The sequence below is a fragment of the Anomaloglossus baeobatrachus genome, chromosome 10 (genome assembly GCF_048569485.1).
Source record: "Anomaloglossus baeobatrachus isolate aAnoBae1 chromosome 10, aAnoBae1.hap1, whole genome shotgun sequence".
Classification (NCBI taxonomy): domain Eukaryota; kingdom Metazoa; phylum Chordata; class Amphibia; order Anura; family Aromobatidae; genus Anomaloglossus; species Anomaloglossus baeobatrachus.
Window position 1 is genome coordinate 121,755,618 of NC_134362.1, and position 13,484 is coordinate 121,769,101.

The 13,484-nt window shown below is 43.3% G+C and overlaps 1 pseudogene; it reads right to left on the reverse strand.

The window, feature by feature from the left end:
* Positions 1 to 985: 985 nt before the first annotated feature.
* LOC142255552 (U2 spliceosomal RNA) lies at positions 986 to 1,192 on the reverse strand (annotated as a pseudogene).
* Between the last annotated feature and the right edge of the window lie 12,292 nt (positions 1,193 to 13,484).

The window sequence follows — 13,484 nt, forward strand, 5'->3', positions numbered from 1 at the left end:
ACCAAGGACATGTTGAGCAACATGAAGCCGGCTGGGATTATCCGTGACAGTTGTAGCCTTTGGGCAGCTCTGTTGATCCTGTTAAAAAAGAAGGACGGCACCACTCCCCGTATTGAGGAATTGCTAGCTGCATTGAGAACTGCAAAATATTTTTCTACCCTTGATCTCACTAGTCACTATTGGCAAGTGTCCGTTGCTGAGGCAGACCGGGAGAAGACCGCCTTCGCCACCCCTATGGGTCTCTGCGAGTTCAAAAGCATGCCCTTCGAGCTGTGCAATGCGCCAGGAACCTTCCAGAGGCTGATGGAATGCTGCTTGGGACAAGATTTTAGGGTGTATAAAAAGGGAGATTAGATCCCGTGATCCCAACGTATTGTTACACCTCTATAAATCACTTGTAAGGCTACATCTGGAATATGGGAACCAGTTTTGGGCTCCACATTTTAAAAAGGACATTCAGAAGTTAGAGTCAGTTCAAAGGTGGGCAACTAGACTACTACAAGGAATGGAAGGCCTCCCATATGATGACAAGTTGAAAAAGTTATTAAGTGATTATTGGCTGCAATGGGGCTTTCTGGCTGGTGCCAGCCTCTCTTCTTAGCACACAGGAACCACAATCCCTACACCATGCTTCAATGGATTCTCTCATCCCAGCCCAGTAAAACTACATATTTTACACAGTCATAAGCAGCCAAAAGGGATCTATTCTATTCAATTGCAAATGATCTAGATAAGACTGAGAATAAGATACTGCACGGGACATAGCAGAGTTGGTCAAGTTGAGTGGAGATGAGTTTGCTATTTGGCACAGCTTTTTGCATCAATAAAGCAAGTAAAAGGTGTGAAAGATAAAAAAAAGGGTGAAAGTGTGAAAAGTGAATTGGCCAAATTGAGGTGCATATAAAGTTTTTGCTTTCTTTCAATTCACTAATGGGGCTCATTTGAATCAGGTGAATTGAGTTCTGCTTTTGGAAACTGGGTTAAGAAGGGGTGCACCGGTCCTGGAGGTACTGCAATACCAGGTCAATGCGTGGAGTGGACAGAGCAAGATTTTTTCCATCTCCTTGTTCTAAAAATCCATTTAATATATGGTCCCCAGAGAGGGGACGTATCAGATATTAAACTGATAAGAACAGATTTAATTTTTTTTTTTTTCTGTTTATCAGTAGGACTTCAAAATAACAAAGGTGATCGCCTCCCGTTGCCTGGGAACCGTCCAGGCACAAGAGGGCTATGTGTCACCAGAAGGCGCACACACTTCCTCAAGGCCGGCAGACGTGCAATCCCAGGCACCTTCCAGTACCGACCAAGGTAGCGTCCTCCGAAACTACACTTGATCTTAGCCAAAAGGCCGAGAAGCTATAACCCGAATTGGTTACGGCCTTGAGTGGCACCCTGGCCTATACCGGACACATCTTAGGGAGAGGGAGACAAACCCACGCCTACAGAAGACATTTTGTCACCCAAGCCAACCCTTGAAAAGGCTGTTTTGCAGAGCAAAAACAAGAAGAATGGTGCTTTTTGCAGCCGCCGCCCACTGCAATGAATCTGAATAACTCCTCCTTTTGGACACAAGCACCTCCCCTCCCCCTTGCAGTCTTTCCAATTCATGATACAAAAAGACGGACGGACAGGAAAGGACAGGACAGGCTGCCTGACTTTCCGTCACTGCCACCCTTTGCCATCCTTGTCCGTAGAAAGCCCTTTCATCATCCCCAAACCCTAATCTTTTCCCTTCCCTTCCCAGATGCGTCTCACTCCCTTTCATTAGGAAGTGAGCGCAGCCTTTTCTCCGTTCTGCACATGCGCGACGTTAAACACAAATGCGCAGGCGTGCGTTCCATTACCCTCACTGCATTCCACTCCCATACAGGAAGTGGGCGCAGCTATTACTACGGTCGCACATAAAAGAACCCACGGCCACCACTGCACATAGCTGACTCCACCACAGGACACCCACTTCTACACCAACGCAGGTAAGACAGGATCGGCACCTCTATGCTCCCGTTACAATCAGGCTCAGTCACCATGTGATAACGCTCTCAACTCTTTAGTTGCAGGCTCCCCTTGCTTCACCTCCACTGGCTGTGCTGCCATTTCCTCTCCCACCTGGAAGGTATACTTTATTCCACTATTTTCCTGTTTCTCTCTTCCCCCTTTTCCCATAACCTACTTTTATCTGCATTTGTGGGGTATCTATATGCTATTTACATCATAGTTTTATTCATTAATATGGAAGGGAAGAGTGCCCATGAGAGTGTTGAACTGCGGAGAGCAAGAGATTAAGCTGCTCCGATTTGCCACCATTGATAAGCTGTTCTCAGTAGATACACATGCTATCCAAACAGCAGCATCCACCATTGCTTCAGCCCACCCATTCAGTGACAGCTCACCAAGTCAGCCATAGGAGTGGTGTAAGGAATTACACGTAGGCACTGACTCCACACCTTCACATCACAAGAAGGGGGTCTAAAGGCTAGTGCAAGAATACGAGCAAGTCTTCAGCAAACATCCGCTAGACTTTTGAAGAATAAAAGGGGTCAAACACTACATCCCCACAAGTGCACACCCACCCATCAAAGAGAGATATAAGCCAAAACTACCTGCACATTACCAGTGTACCAAGGACATGTTGAGCAACATGAAGGAGGCTGGGGTTATCTGTGACAGTTGTAGCCTCTGGGCAGCTCCGTTGGTCCTGTTAAAGAAGAAGGACAGCACCACTCCCCTGTATTGAGGAATAGCTAGCTGCATTGAGAACTGCAAATTATTTTTCTACCCTTGATCTCACTAGTCGCTATTGGCAAGTGTCCGTTGCTGAGGCAGACCGGGAGAAGACCGCCTTTGCCACCCCGATGGGTCTCTGCGAGTTCAAAAGCATGCCCTTCGAGCTGTGCAATTTGCCAGGAACCTTCCAGAGGCTGATGGAATGCTGCTTGGGACACCGAAACTTTGAAACGGTACTGCTATACCTTTATGATGTTATTGTTTATTCTAAAGCAAACAAGATTTTAGGGTGTATAAAAAGGGAGATTAGATCCGGTGATCCCAACGTATTGTTACCCCTCTATAAATCACTTGTAAGGCCACATCTGGAATATGGGGTAAAGTCCTGAGCAGGTTGATAACCATTGGTTTGAGCATGGTAGGGTGTAGTGCGCATCTTCCTGCATCGGTAAAAGCTGCAGAAGTCCTTGAAGATTTCCGCTTCAAAGGCTGTGCCTTGATCTGTGAGGACTCTCTCTGAGTAGCCATGAGGTCTGCATAAGTGTGCTTGGAAGACCTTCGCTGCAGTATGGGCCATTAGATCTTTGACTTGTACCACAACCATAAATCTCGAGTAGTTGTCTACCATCGTAAGTGCATACGTGAGCTCGCCTCGATATTCTGCAACAAAACTCCCTTTTTCGATTTCAGTTTCAGCAAACACTCCTCTTCCTGTAGAAAATATTTATCATTACCTAAGACAGTCATTCTAATGCATGACAATATTAAGGCAATTTAGTTAAAACTTGTTTTAACTCACCTTTAAGGGGATTGATGTATTTCATGGTCAATCCAGGTTTGTCAGTGATGGCACTGACATAATGTATGGCGTCTTTTTCGGGCGTTATCCTTTGCCTTTTCATTGTGAAAATCCAGTTGCCTATATCAAAGCAAATTCTACTACTTGTAAAGTATGCAGAAAATGAAATGTAGAACATATAACATCAACTGCTTAGGAACGCATCATAGGTTAGTACTTAAAAGGATATTGTCATGTTCTAGTCATAATGCAAGCTGGACATTTTTCATGTTACCCTGTAATCGCCGGCCTGTTCTAATGCTCACAAGCCAAGATATAGGCTCAGCTGCTAAGGCTTCCCTCTGCCTTCTGAATGAAACTTGAATATGTCTGGGTCACTGTGTATATAGCAGGTGCTCAGAAAAAATAAGAGTCAATTCAATAGAAATAGCTCTGGCACACTATAGTGATCAATAACGTAAGAAAAGAACTCTTGGAATGCTGAAAATTCTTTATTTGTGCAAAAGGATAATTCATCCAACGTTTCGACCTTGTTTTTAGGTCTTTATCAAGGATAAAGTTATCTAAGATCATAAAGGGTTACAAAACCATATAAACACGTAATTAGTACATAGTACAACATAACAGTACAATATATTGCTAGTTGAGAGTACAATGGGTCAAATGACCATGATGCACATACAAAAAATTTTTCCAAAGCCATAGTGAAAACATTTGTACTGAGGAAAGAAAATTTCCACATGATCTATCTGGAGAAACATTCTGGATCAAACAACCAAAAATAGTCAAGCAGGTAAATACACACCTATATGGATAACAGGATGATATGTGTTCAATTGTATAGCGTCATTGCCATTAAGGTACAAATGGAAAACTTGCAATCCTATATAGTGAAGGAAATGAACACATATCATATCAAAGAACACAGGAACATGGGTGTGAGAAAAACCTCAATGTTTATACTTTGTTCTTTATAATGGTGTGAACATGTATATGTCTCAGTACCTTATGCACTTGAGAATTCTAGTGAGTAGATCATGAAAGCCTATTTCAGAACTGGAATCGGTAAATAATTGTAGGTGGAATCTAAATGAAAAGATGGTACAAGTGTTATCATGACACGTGGGCTATAACACAATGGACCGTGTGACAAAGAAGAAAGGAGAGAAAGAAGAGGAAGAAAATGCAACTACCTGTAACATTACGTGATAGTCACTGGTAAGTATCACTTGACAATTCAAGTGAAAAAGGATTCCTTTATTAAAGGGTTCTCAGTCGCCTCAGGATCATGAAATACTAGGGTAAATGATATGAGAATGGGTAAGAAGCACCACTAAAGGAAATATGAGATGCAGGACATATATCTATAAACCCCTGAACTACATGATAGAAACAAAAAGAAGAAAAAAGAAAAAAAAGAAGAAAGAAGAAGAACACATAGAATGCGGAAAGAGAATGGGTACAACTACCTGAGTTACTGCAGGGAGGCCCCTGGTTGGTATTGTGAGGGTTAGTGGAATTCCTTCACTGAAGGGTTCTCAGTTGCCTCAGGTTCGTGAAAAATGCTATAGACAAATAATGCCCGGAGAAAAGGGGTTCATATACAGCGAATAATGGTAATACAAGGTACATGTGTCACATGTAATAGTATATATATATATATTGTACTAAGCTCTACACCAGAAATAGAAAGTAGTCCCTCTGCCTTCTGTCTAGGTGCCCTGAGTTATGTCCTGTAAACTGTCACAGGGACCCAGACACACATGTGTAGTAGGGGAATATCCCTGCTGAGATGCCAGTGCTAGAGCACTCGTTTGCTGTGGAGTTGAACGCTATGTGAGCAGTTCTTACCTTCAATGAGCAGAAGTCTCTTTTTTCAGATTTCAATATCTCTGTGGGTATCTGGCAGAAATATGGAATACTCTTTACTGCTAAGACCCTGTACACCACTCCCACTAAAGGGGGCTTTACACGCTGCGACATCGCTAATGCGGAGTCGTTGGGGTCACGGAATTTGTGACGCACATCCGGCCGCATTAGCGATGTTGCTGCGTGTGACACCGATGAGCGATTTTGCATCGCTGCAAAAACGTGCAAAATCGCTCATCGGTGACATGGGTCTCCATTCTCGATTATCGTTACTGCAGCAGTAACGATGTAGTTCGTCGCTCCTGCGGCAGCACACATCGCTCCGTGTGACACCGCAGAAACGAGGAACCTCTCCTTACCTGCCTCCCAGCCGCTATGAGGAAGGAAGGAGGTGGGCGGGATGTTCCGGCCACTCATCTCCGCCCCTCCGCTGCTATTGGGCGGTCGCTCAGTGACGTCGCTGTGACGCCGCACGGACCGCCCCCTTAGAAAGGAGGCGGTTCGCCGGTCACAGCGACGTCGCCGGGCAGGTAAGTATGTGTGACGGGTCTGGTCGGTGTTGTGCAGCATGGGCAGCGATTTGCCCGTGTCGCGCAACAGATGGGGGCGGGTATCCACACTAGCGATATCGGGACCGATATCGCAGTGTGTAAAGTAGCCTTTAATAAACTGTGTAAAGGATTTTAAGTAAAAATCCACAATAAACCAGCGCTAGATGGGTTTTTATAATTTTATTAATAGACCACAAATAAAAAATTTTTTGCTATCCTTGTTTCAAGACAGAGTATTTGATAATATACAATACACTGATTATTACTAAAACCAAGGACCACATAAAACAAGGACCACATAAAATAAAAAATGAAAGTAATGAGAATAAAATTCTTTTGTATAACCAATTAACTTCGAGGTGATACAATATTCACATTGATTTAGTTTTACCAGTCTAATGTAATGCCCCGGCCGGTGGCATATATTTTGTTTGGTTAATAATTTAGACTTATACAATGAAAGATGTACTATACCACCCCTGGCTAACTTACAAGTTTTAAGTTGTACAATATAAGTTTGCGACGTTATATTCATATATAGGAAGGCAAACAATATTGGCAATTTAGTGGCACCCACCATACGTAATCTTACAGCACCTAATAAGGGAGGATTATTTGGCCTGAAAGGTTTTTTTCCATGCAAAAGCTGTATAGTATGTAAGAATACAAAAAATATTTCACGGAAATCCTTCTTACAGGGGCAGTCAGAAGTCATGATTAGAGAATTTATTACATGTCAATCAAAGGGAGTAGTATATTGCATTCAATGTCCCTGTCAGAAAAAATACATTGGGAGAACTATTAGACCCCTATGGAAAAGGGTGGGTGAGCACATTAGAAGTGTTAAAAATAAATGTACTAAGCACCCCCTATCCAGACATTATGTGTTAAAACATGGAGGGTCCTTTAAAGGATCCCAAGTATGGGGCGTACAAAAAATAACTAAGGATTGGAGAGGTGGCGATTTCATTAAAAAAATGTCACGAGCAGAAAGCCAATGGATTTTTGAATTGAACACCTTGAAACCATATGGACTCAATAATGATATAGAACTGTTTGCTTTTAATTAATTTATATTTTTATAGGTAGAGGAGTAATAGGTACTGATAATAATACGGAGAGAAGGAAAAAAAAAAAAAAAAAAAAAAAAAAGCGATTGTCATGGAGATATATGTGTATATATGCATAATATATATTAAAATTGGTGCTTCACTTGCCCAAGGTTGATGTAGATATAAGGGGCTTTTCATATTATAGCAAATTTATATTACACCTTTATGATGTCCTTTTGTTAAATTTATTGTTGAAAAAAAGCATATGCATATATACACATTGTCTTCCCAGTATATGATGATACAAGCAAGGCTATATATAGGTCTTTTTAGAAAAACCTTTAGAAAAACCTTTGCACATAATTATATTATATGGCTATTATGAACGGTCTTTCACAAATTGATATATGTAGTGGTCATTGAATGTTGGTTGAATTTAAACATTGTTTAATTTTATGCAAATTATAACCAATTAAATATATGCATAAATAGTGCTCTAGGCAACAGCTGAGTTATCCTTGAGGAAGGGGGCCGTTACACGCCCCCGAAACGCGCGTCGGATCAGGACTCTGTTTTTGCCTACCTCACCTGTGCGGTGATAACCTGCCAAGTAATCTCTCCCTCGTGTGGAATCAACCGGCTTCCACTGGACACGGTACGGATTGCCTGCTGGAGAGGTTGAGAGGTTACCGCTGACATTTCCTTTGTCTGCAACCAGGATACATTGGTACCTCCAGCGGTTCTGCATTGCTCGTTTGGAAGCGGATCGGAGCCTTGTGTGGTGCTAACCTGCCAAGCAACTTCCTCCTGTGTGGAATCAGTCAGCTGACACTGGATACGGTCTGGACTGCCCGCTGGAGAGGCTGAGTAGTTACCGCTGATCTTATTGTTGTCCGCAGCCAACATCTTGGTGCTTTCAGTGGCTTCGTACTGCTTGATTTCGAAAGTACATTTGGGAGAATACGGGACCGGCTGGTTTGTGGCCTTGTGAAGTGTTATAAAGGCTCTGTAAAGAGGGATGTCGGTAACCATACATCTCCCCCAGAGCCAGCACTAGTCGCGGCCACTGGCCTCAAAACGTCCGCTCTGGAAGTCTAACAGGTCAATCCTGTACATAGCGGTTCCAGCCTAATCAACGGAGAAATCCGGGGTGTTTTTTGCGGTCAAGTTGTTGTGAGGTTTATTCCCCCAGGCCCTGGGGGCGAATATAACGTCGCAAACTTATATTGTACAACTTAAAACTTGTAAGTTAGCCAGGGGTGGTATAGTACATCTTTCATTGTATAAGTCTAAATTATTAACCAAACAAAATATATGCCACCGGCCGGGGCATTACATTAGACTGGTAAAACTAAATCAATGTGAATATTGTATCACCTCGAAGTTAATTGGTTATACAAAAGAATTTTATTCTCATTACTTTCATTTTTTATTTTATGTGGTCCTTGTTTTATGTGGTCCTTGGTTTTAGTAATAATCAGTGTATTGTATATTATCAAATACTCTGTCTTGAAACAAGGATAGCAAAAATTTTTTTATTTGTGGTCTATTAATAAAATTATAAAAACCCATCTAGCGCTGGTTTATTGTGGATTTTTACTTAAAATCCTTTACACAGTTTATTAAAGGCTACTTTACACACTGCGATATCGGTCCCGATATCGCTAGTGTGGATACCCGCCCCCATCTGTTGCGCGACACGGGCAAATCGCTGCCCATGCTGCACAACACCGACCAGACCCGTCACACATACTTACCTGCCCGGCGACGTCGCTGTGACCGGCGAACCGCCTCCTTTCTAAGGGGGCGGTCCGTGCGGCGTCACAGCGACGTCACTGAGCGACCGCCCAATAGCAGCGGAGGGGCGGAGATGAGTGGCCGGAACATCCCGCCCACCTCCTTCCTTCCTCATAGCGGCTGGGAGGCAGGTAAGGAGAGGTTCCTCGTTTCTGCGGTGTCACACGGAGCGATGTGTGCTGCCGCAGGAGCGACGAACTACATCGTTACTGCTGCAGTAACGATAATCGAGAATGGAGACCCATGTCACCGATGAGCGATTTTGCACGTTTTTGCAACGATGCAAAATCGCTCATCGGTGTCACACGCAGCAACATCGCTAATGCGGCCGGATGTGCGTCACAAATTCCGTGACCCCAACGACTCCGCATTAGCGATGTCGCAGCGTGTAAAGCCCCCTTTAGTGGGAGTGGTGTACAGGGTCTTAGCAGTAAAGAGTATTCCATATTTCTGCCAGATACCCACAGAGATATTGAAATCTGAAAAAAGAGACTTCTGCTCATTGAAGGTAAGAACTGCTCACATAGCGTTCAACTCCACAGCAAACGAGTGCTCTAGCACTGGCATCTCAGCAGGGATATTCCCCTACTACACATGTGTGTCTGGGTCGCTGTGACAGTTTACAGGACATAACTCAGGGCACCTAGACAGAAGGCAGAGGGACTACTTTCTATTTCTGGTGTAGAGCTTAGTACAATATATATATATATACTATTACATGTGACACATGTACCTTGTATTACCATTATTCGCTGTATATGAACCCCTTTTCTCCGGATATTATTTGTCTATAGCATTTTTCACGAACCTGAGGCAACTGAGAACCCTTCAGTGAAGGAATTCCACTAACCCTCACAATACCAACCAGGGGCCTCCCTGCAGTAACTCAGGTAGTTGTACCCATTCTCTTTCCGCATTCTATGTGTTCTTCTTCTTTCTTCTTTTTTTTCTTTTTTCTTCTTTTTATTTCTATCATGTAGTTCAGGGGTTTATAGATATATGTCCTGCATCTCATATTTCCTTTAGTGGTGCTTCTTACCCATTCTCATATCATTTACCCTAGTATTTCATGATCCTGAGGCGACTGAGAACCCTTTAATAAAGGAATCCTTTTTCACTTGAATTGTCAAGTGATACTTACCAGTGACTATCACGTAATGTTACAGGTAGTTGCATTTTCTTCCTCTTCTTTCTCTCCTTTCTTCTTTGTCACACGGTCCATTGTGTTATAGCCCACGTGTCATGATAACACTTGTACCATCTTTTCATTTAGATTCCACCTACAATTATTTACCGATTCCAGTTCTGAAATAGGCTTTCATCATCTACTCACTAGAATTCTCAAGTGCATAAGGTACTGAGACATATACATGTTCACACCATTATAAAGAACAAAGTATAAACATTGAGGTTTTTCTCACACCCATGTTCCTGTGTTCTTTGGTATGATATGTGTTCATTTCCTTCACTATATAGGATTGCAAGTTTTCCATTTGTACCTTAATGGCAATGACGCTATACAATTGAACACATATCATCCTGTTATCCATATAGGTGTGTATTTACCTGCTTGACTATTTTTGGTTGTTTGATCCAGAATGTTTCTCCAGATAGGTCATGTGGAAATTTTCTTTCCTCAGTACAAATGTTTTCACTATGGCTTTGGAAAAATTTTTTGTATGTGCATCATGGTCATTTGACCCATTGTACTCTCAAGTAGCAATATATTGTACTGTTATGTTGTACTATGTACTAATTACGTGTTTATATGGTTTTGTAACCCTTTATGATCTTAGATAACTTTATCCTTGATAAAGACCTAAAAACAAGGTCGAAACGTTGGATGAATTATCCTTTTGCACAAATAAAGAATTTTCAGCATTCCAAGAGTTCTTTTCTTACGTTATTGATCACTATAGTGTGCCAGAGCTATTTCTATTGAATTGACTCTTATTTTTTCTGAGCACCTGCTATATACACAGTGAGCCAGACATATTCAAGTTTCATTCAGAAGGCAGAGGGAAGCCTTAGCAGCTGAGCCTATATCTTGGCTTGTGAGCATTAGAACAGGCCGGCGATTACAGGGTAACATGAAAAATGTCCAGCTTGCATTATGACTAGAACATGACAATATCCTTTTAAGTACTAACCTATGATGCGTTCCTAAGCAGTTGATGTTATATGTTCTACATTTCATTTTCTGCATACTTTACAAGTAGTAGAATTTGCTTTGATATAGGCAACTGGATTTTCACAATGAAAAGGCAAAGGATAACGCCCGAAAAAGACGCCATACATTATGTCAGTGCCATCACTGACAAACCTGGATTGACCATGAAATACATCAATCCCCTTAAAGGTGAGTTAAAACAAGTTTTAACTAAATTGCCTTAATATTGTCATGCATTAGAATGACTGTCTTAGGTAATGATAAATATTTTCTACAGGAAGAGGAGTGTTTGCTGAAACTGAAATCGAAAAAGGGAGTTTTGTTGCAGAATATCGAGGCGAGCTCACGTATGCACTTACGATGGTAGACAACTACTCGAGATTTATGGTTGTGGTACAAGTCAAAGATCTAATGGCCCATACTGCAGCGAAGGTCTTCCAAGCACACTTATGCAGACCTCATGGCTACTCAGAGAGAGTCCTCACAGATCAAGGCACTGCCTTTGAAGCGGAAATCTTCAAGGACTTCTGCAGCTTTTACCGATGCAGGAAGATGCGCACTACACCCTACCATGCTCAAACCAATGGTTATCAACCTGCTCAGGACTTTACCCCATATTCCAGATGTGGCCTTACAAGTGATTTATAGAGGGTTAACAATACGTTGGGATCACCGGATCTAATCTCCCTTTTTATACACCCTAAAATCTTGTTTGCTTTAGAATAAACAATAAAATCATAAAGGTATAGCAGTACCGTTTCAAAGTTTCGGTGTCCCAAGCAGCATTCCATCAGCCTCTGGAAGGTTCCTGGCAAATTGCACAGCTCGAAGGGCATGCTTTTGAACTCGCAGAGACCCATCGGGGTGGCAAAGGCGGTCTTCTCCCGGTCTGCCTCAGCAACGGACACTTGCCAATAGCGACTAGTGAGATCAAGGGTAGAAAAATAATTTGCAGTTCTCAATGCAGCTAGCTATTCCTCAATACAGGGGAGTGGTGCTGTCCTTCTTCTTTAACAGGACCAACGGAGCTGCCCAGAGGCTACAACTGTCACGGATAACCCCAGCCTCCTTCATGTTGCTCAACATGTCCTTGGTACACTGGTAATGTGCAGGTAGTTTTGGCTTATATCTCTCTTTGATGGGTGGGTGTGCACTTGTGGGGATGTAGTGTTTGACCCCTTTTATTCTTCAAAAGTCTAGCGGATGTTTGCTGAAGACTTGCTCGTATTCTTGCACTAGCCTGTAGACCCCCTTCTTGTGATGTGAAGGTGTGGAGTCAGTGCCTACGTGTAATTCCTTACACCACTCCTCTGGCTGACTTGGTGAGCTGTCACTGAATGGGTGGGCTGAAGCAATGGTGGATGCTGCTGTTTGGATAGCATGTGTATCTACTGAGAACAGCTTATCAATGGTGGCAAATCGGAGCAGCTTAATCTCTTGCTCTCCGCAGTTCAACACTCTCATGGGCACTCTTCCCTTCCATATTAATGAATAAAACTATGATGTAAATAGCATATAGATACCCCACAAATGCAGATAAAAGTAGGTTATGGGAAAAGGGGGAAGAGAGAAACAGGAAAATAGTGGAATAAAGTATACCTTCCAGGTGGGAGAGGAAATGGCAGCACAGCCAGTGGAGGTGAAGCAAGGGGAGCCTGCAACTAAAGAGTTGAGAGCGTTATCACATGGTGACTGAGCCTGATTGTAACGGGAGCATAGAGGTGCCGATCCTGTCTTACCTGCGTTGGTGTAGAAGTGGGTGTCCTGTGGTGGAGTCAGCTGTGTGCAGTGGTGGCCGTGGGTTCTTTTATGTGCGACCGTAGTAATAGCTGCGCCCACTTCCTGTATGGGAGTGGAATGCAGTGAGGCTAATGGAACGCACGCCTGCGCATTTGTGTTTAACGTCGCGCATGTGCAGAACGGAGAAAAGGCTGCGCTCACTTCCTAATGAAAGGGAGTGAGACGCAGCTGGGAAGGGAAGGGAAAAGATTAGGGTTTGGGGATGATGAAAGGGCTTTCTACGGGCAAGGATGGCAAAGGGTGGCAGTGACGGAAAGTCAGGCAGCCTGTCCTGTCCTGTCCTGTCCGTCCGTCTTTTTGTATCATGAATTGGAAAGACTGCAAGGGGGAGGGGAGGTGCTTGGAGGAGGAGGAGTTATTCAGATTAATTGCAGTGGGCGGCGGCTGCAAAAAGCATCATTCTTCTTGTTTTTGCTCTGCAAAACAGCCTTTTCAAGGGTTGGCTTGGGTGACAAAATGTCTTCTGTAGGCGTGGGTTTGTCTCCCTCTCCCTAAGATGTGTCCGGTATAGGCCAGGGTGCCACTCAAGGCCGTAACCAATTCGGGTTATAGCTTCTCGGCCTTTTGGCTAAGATCAAGTGTAGTTTCGGAGGACGCTACCTTGGTCGGTACTGGAAGGTGCCTGGGATTGCACGTCTGCCGGCCTTGAGGAAGTGTGTGCGCCTTCTGGTGACACATAGCCCTCTTGTGCCTGGACGGTTCCCAGGCAACGGGAGGCG